At 57.2% G+C, this 5,494-nt stretch overlaps 1 pseudogene; it reads right to left on the minus strand.

Annotated features, from left to right (window-relative positions):
* Positions 1-1,560: 1,560 nt before the first annotated feature.
* On the minus strand, positions 1,561-3,428 carry LOC148163825 (uncharacterized; annotated as a pseudogene).
* Between the last annotated feature and the right edge of the window lie 2,066 nt (positions 3,429-5,494).

A 5,494-nucleotide genomic window follows, 5' to 3' on the forward strand; every position in this document is an offset into this window, starting at 1 on the left:
TTTCCATGTAAAAATCAGTTAATGAGGTAAAAGAAAAAAAGTTTAACAAATGTAAGGTATTTGTATGTTTATTTATAGAACTGTAAAGAAATTAACTGTAAAGCGAGTGGCCAAATGCTTTAGAGTAAAAGGACCAGGAAGGAAGGAAATTTTCTCCCTTTCCTTCCTTCTTCCTTCCCTCCTTCCCGCCTTCTTGCCTTCCCTCCCTCCCTCTCTTCCTTCCTTCCTTTCCTTCCTTCCCTGTATGTTCTTCAAACTTTCTATAACAGTTGTATTTTTTTAAGTTTTTTTTTTTTAGCTAATCTCTACACCGGACGTGGGTCTCGAACTCACAATTCCGAGATCAAGGGTCTCACGCTCCACCGACTGAGCCAGCCAGGTGCCCCTACAGTTGTATTACTTTTATAATGAGAAGAAATAAAGTTATATTAAAAAGAGGTAGAATACGATTATATTAAATGCAGTCAGACTGCCCCTGAGCCTTCACATCAAATGATAACCATGACGATCAAGGGCACTTTTGCTTGAGTACCTGCTACATGCCAGATCTTCTGCTAACGTCTCCCATCATCCTGGCTCCTCAGAACTGCCCGCGGGTGGGAGCTGTCCCCCACCAGCCCAGGGAGTCGAGGCCCTGTGGCAGAGCTGGGGGCTGAACAGGGATGATTCTGGTTCTCAGATTTGTACTCTTTCCCTAATAGCTTCCTGCCTCTTCAAGGTGAACATTTTTCCTAAATACAATGGTCTTTGATGAGAACATCTTTATCTTGTTTACATAGAATCGGGAATGATTTCTGCAAACAGAATTTAGTAAAAGAAATATAAAAGTCATTTAGTTTTGTTTTTGTTTCTGTATTCATTTTGTTTACTTTATGACACTGTCCACAAGCAGCCAAACTAAGGATCAGCTCCATCACGTCAGAGCCCAGGACGCTCGGGCCCCCTTGTTCAAAAAGGATTCCGAATTTTACGATGGGGACTACAGAGCATCGGGCCTAGAGCAGGTGCCCCGGCCACAGGCCCCTGAAGCCTGCCCCCGACAAGGTCTGGACAGATTTCGGTGGAGTTACAGTGATATCTGCTCTGGGGACAAAGTGAGCACCAGACAAATGACTTCGAGCTTCAGGAATATACATAGTTCCTGATACATTTTCCAGTCCTAGAAATACAAAGTGAGGAGAGGAGTCATCAGGGAGGACTCCGGAGAAAACCCCCCCTCACCCCCCACAGGGAAGGGCTGGGCCCTTGCACAAGGAGCTTTCAGGTAGAGCAAAGGACACCTACCGCATGTTCTTGCGAAATGTCACACCTTCCTGCCCCCCTCCCCGACCGAGCCTTGATAGAATTTCCATGGCTTTGCTGGAGTGGGCGTAGCTGGCCAGCCTAGGTCTTGGAGAGAAATGAGGAAAAGCCAAAAGCCAGTGCTCATGCTTGCTCCAGTGAAGACGCGATGAGAAACTCCATTGCACCTACTTTGGGAAAGGATCTCGGGCTTCAGGGCAGGTGGATTTCCCCTCACCCCCAGAGGAGGACTGGGGGTGCTGGGGACAAACTGGCAGCCTACGCGTGTAAGTCGAGGACGATCTGCAGCTCGGAAGACCGGCTCCACGATCCCCCTGCAGCCAGCCCCGCGCACAGTGTGCCCTCCTCCACCACCCCTGTATCCTCAGCCCCGTGTCAAGTTCTGGCAGTTTTCAGATGGATAGACAGCAGCACTGGGTGCCCTGGTGGCTGAAGCCCCTTCCATGAACAGTGTGTGGAAATGCACGACCAACCACGGCAAGGAGCACGGTGGAGAAGTCATCTGAAGGGCAGATACCCACTGAACAGAGAGGCTCCGGCCCGGTGAGGCCCCATTCGCTTTCGCAGGACCACAGACAACATACTCCTCCCCCCGACCCTGCTATCTACAGCCCCCTTGCTCATTTTTCTTTACAAAAAATCCACCCCACTTCTTTCAGTTTTTCTTAGCCACTCTGGAGGAGCAGGCCTGGGACAGAATATTTTCTCCATAAGCATGTCTTGCAAGGAGGGCTGGACAGACCAACGGGTAAATGGGGCAGGTGCAGGGGCATCCCAAGGCTGGTAGGCAGCTGGCTGCTCTGTGCCCCTCAGCTCCTGTCCCAGTGCTCACAGGGCTCTCGAAGGGAGTGGGCTTGGCCAGCGCACAGGTTCCCAGGCCTGGGGCCACTCGGCTGCTTACCCCAGTCCAGATATGTCCCCAAGACCCTGCCCTGGGACGGTTCCAAGCCATGCAGAGCAAGAGGGCAGAAAATGGAGGGAGGCAGCCAAGAAGCTCCTGCGAAAAGCAGGTAGAGCTTCCAGGTCATGTCAAGGCCTTGCACACGAAACTTCGGCCTGAAGGGCAGGAACAGGGTCCTGCATCTGCTGCAGATGTGGACTGGGAGCAGGTGGGCCTCTCCCAGGTCCTCTCCTGGACACCACGGGTCCCAGCTGTCCCTCCATTCTCAGGACAGCAACACATGGTGGCTGCCCACAGTGGCTGACCCAAGCCCTTTGCTGAGGGGACAAGACGAGACAGAGCCTGGGGAGGGGGCTGCTGCTGTCCTGGGCACCCAGAATCAGTGTCACTCCCTTTCAGGAAGCATACTGGGCCTGTCTCTCCATGTGCTTGCCTCTCCCCAGATTTGCCCAAGGCACTTTGGAGTGGGTTATAGAACACACAGGTGCCAGAGCAGGGTGCCTAAGCAACGGGACCAGAGCAAGGGTACAGAGCCCCCTCCAGAGCTGAGGGGGGCTTGTTTACCCCTTAAGAAAAAACAACCCAAAACAGCTTCTGGGTGGAATTTCAGATTGTGGGATTTCTAAGTAGCCAGCCCCCTCTCCACCGTATTTCTTTCTTTCCTCCCCTCTCCGGGCCTGCTTTCCCTCTTTGTTGCCAAGCTCAGACGTCGCTGCTGAAACCGAGCCCAGCGCCCGCGAAGCCCGGAAACTTCCAGCTCCCCGACTAGGCGGAAAGTTGGGGTCGCAAGGCCGGGGTGACAACGGCGCCCCAAAGGCCGGGCGCGGCGGTGACCCGGGGCGCCGCCTTCGCGGCCTCGTTCCTCCTGGCCGCGCCGGGACCTCGGACAGTCCAAGGGCCGGACGTGAACTTGACCGCGGGGGCTCCCCGGGAGGACCTGGTAAGCGCGCCCGCTCTCCTGCCCCCGCCCCCCAGGGGCTCCGCGGCCGGCGGGGTCCGAGAGCGCGGCCGAGGGGTTCAGGGTCCGCGGCCGTGGGTGGGTCTAGGGGCCCGGGGGGTGGGGGGAGCGGGGCCCGAGTCTCCGTCCCGGAGGGGGCGCCGCCGCCGTGGCCGCCATAGGAGGCACCGCTGAGCCACGGCCCTCCCACGCCCCACGAAGTGTGCCCTCCCCGGCCTCCTCCCGAACAAAGCCTCGGGAAGTTCGGAAGGGAATCCTTCCCGACATGTTCCCTCCCCCGGGGCTGCTGGGTCTGGGCGGCGGCCATCCGGGCTCTTAAAGGGGAAAGAAGACCACTCTGGCTTTCTTCTCTCCTCTGCGTTCTTGCATGCTCCCCCTTTGGCTGAGGGAAGAAGGGCGGGGGGGGGGGGGTCCACTCCACCTCTCAGGTGTTAACTCCCTCAGGCGGGGGCCTGCCCGGGGGCTCCACGCTCAGATTAGGGCCTGCCAAGGAGAGGGACCCCCAGCATTTCAGGGAGAGGCAGCCCCTGCAACAGGAGTGGGTCCTGGGGGTCCAGGTGGACACTGCTCCTGATCCACCCCACTTGCCTGAGCAGCTGCCCTGCCCCCATCCTGGGTGACCGTCCTGAGCAGGACCCCCAGCCACAACCTCCCGATCCGCTCTGCCTGGGGAGGCTGTGCCAGGGTAGCCGAAGTGCCAAGCCACCGTGGCGGGTCCTGGGTACACAACATGGCAGCTGTGGTCAGGGCCTGTGGAAGAGAGGGAGTCTGGGCCCTGTGGGACCTTGTCCCTGGGGAGGGGGGGGACACTGGTGTCTCCTCCACCCCCTTGCCTTTGCCCACAAGCCCAGGTCCAGCAGCCCCTCCAGCCCATTCCTCCACACCTGTCCTTTTGCGACAGACGGGCCTGTGAGTGTCCTGACCCCTGGGGGCCACCTGCAGGGTAGGGAATTAGAGCCTTGAAAATTTCAGAGTTCTCCCCTGGGTCTGGGCCTGGAGTTTGACTCAGTGCTCCCCAGCCATAGCAGGGACTGCGTGCGTGGCCTTGCTCTAGGCAGTGGCCAGGTCCCCAACCTTCTAGAGACCATCGCTAACCTCACCTCCATGCCCAGGGCTCCCGGAGCCCAAAGTACTCCGTGAGAGGCTGCAGGGGCAGTGGGTAGAGCGCTCATGCAGGAGTGAGAAGGCCTGGGCCAGCTGGGGATTGGGCAGGTCACCACCCTCAGTACCCGGGACATTCCAGCAGCGGCCTCGAATGGGCAGCCTGCAGGGTTCAGGCAGGCCACGTGGGGCACCGTGGGGAATTTTCAGGGACTGATGGAACAGAGACCCCAGGCCTGCCGTTCGCTGCCAAGAGGGTAAAGGCTTAGGGTTCCAGAGCTTCAGACTCTTTAGGAGAAGGAAATCCATATTTGTGCATGGGATGTCCAGAATTTGAAAATATCATGGGCTGAACCCAGCCTGTAGACCCCCCACTTTGCAACCCCTTGAACACATGAGCTACTTAGCGTTAAAAGGAGGCAGGAATCCTAGTGACCCCAGCCCCAGCCCAATCTCTGATGAGACATCTGGAGAACAGGGAGGAGAGGCAGTTTGCACCCCATTTACCCCACATCTCAGGGAAGTCCAGGCCTCCACATGCTGAGTGCTCCAGGCGACGGGGGCTGGCTTGCCTCTTTCAGATCAGATCTGCTTAATTGAGCTGGTTTGAAGTTAAAATCTCCCTGTAAACCAGGTAACAGAATTGCGCCGTCCCCAGATCCTCTGAGGAGCCTCCGTGCCCACTCAGGCTGTGCCCACAAAGTTCGGTGTGCAGCAAACCTGCGGAAGCACGCAGAAGGCGAACTTGAACTTGAACTTTCTTCCTGTCTCAGGCGGTAGAGCCACCTCCAGGTATGAAAACCTGGGTCTGTTGCTGCCCAGAAGGGCCGGCTGCAGAAAGCCAGGCCTGCGCCCAAACCCCAGCACTGCCTTGTGGTGCGTGGAGGCGCTGGGAGACTGACCTAGTCTCCCCTATATTCAGCTTCCTTCCCTGTGCCTACAGCCCTGTGCTGAGCCCTGGGGATCAAGAGGTGGGTCTGACACAGGCCGTAATTTGAGAAGCTGCCGGCTGCCCTGTGCAATTTTAACACCAGGGTGAGGTTCTCTGGGCTAACTCCCCATCCAGAGAAGATGTTTCCTGCACAGTGCTCCTGCTGGCGGCCATGCAGTCTTTGTTGAATGCCTCCAGAGATGAGCAGCTCACCACCTCTCTGGTGGTGTTTCTTGTAGGTATCCCTGAACTTTACCGTTAGGACCAGATGGAGGACAGGCCTATGGCAGTGGCTCTGGGT

Source organism: Eumetopias jubatus, unplaced genomic scaffold, assembly GCF_037043125.1.
Source record: "Eumetopias jubatus isolate StellerSeaLion01/CBP00866 unplaced genomic scaffold, mEumJub1_p1.0 scaffold_8, whole genome shotgun sequence".
NCBI lineage: Eukaryota > Metazoa > Chordata > Mammalia > Carnivora > Otariidae > Eumetopias > Eumetopias jubatus.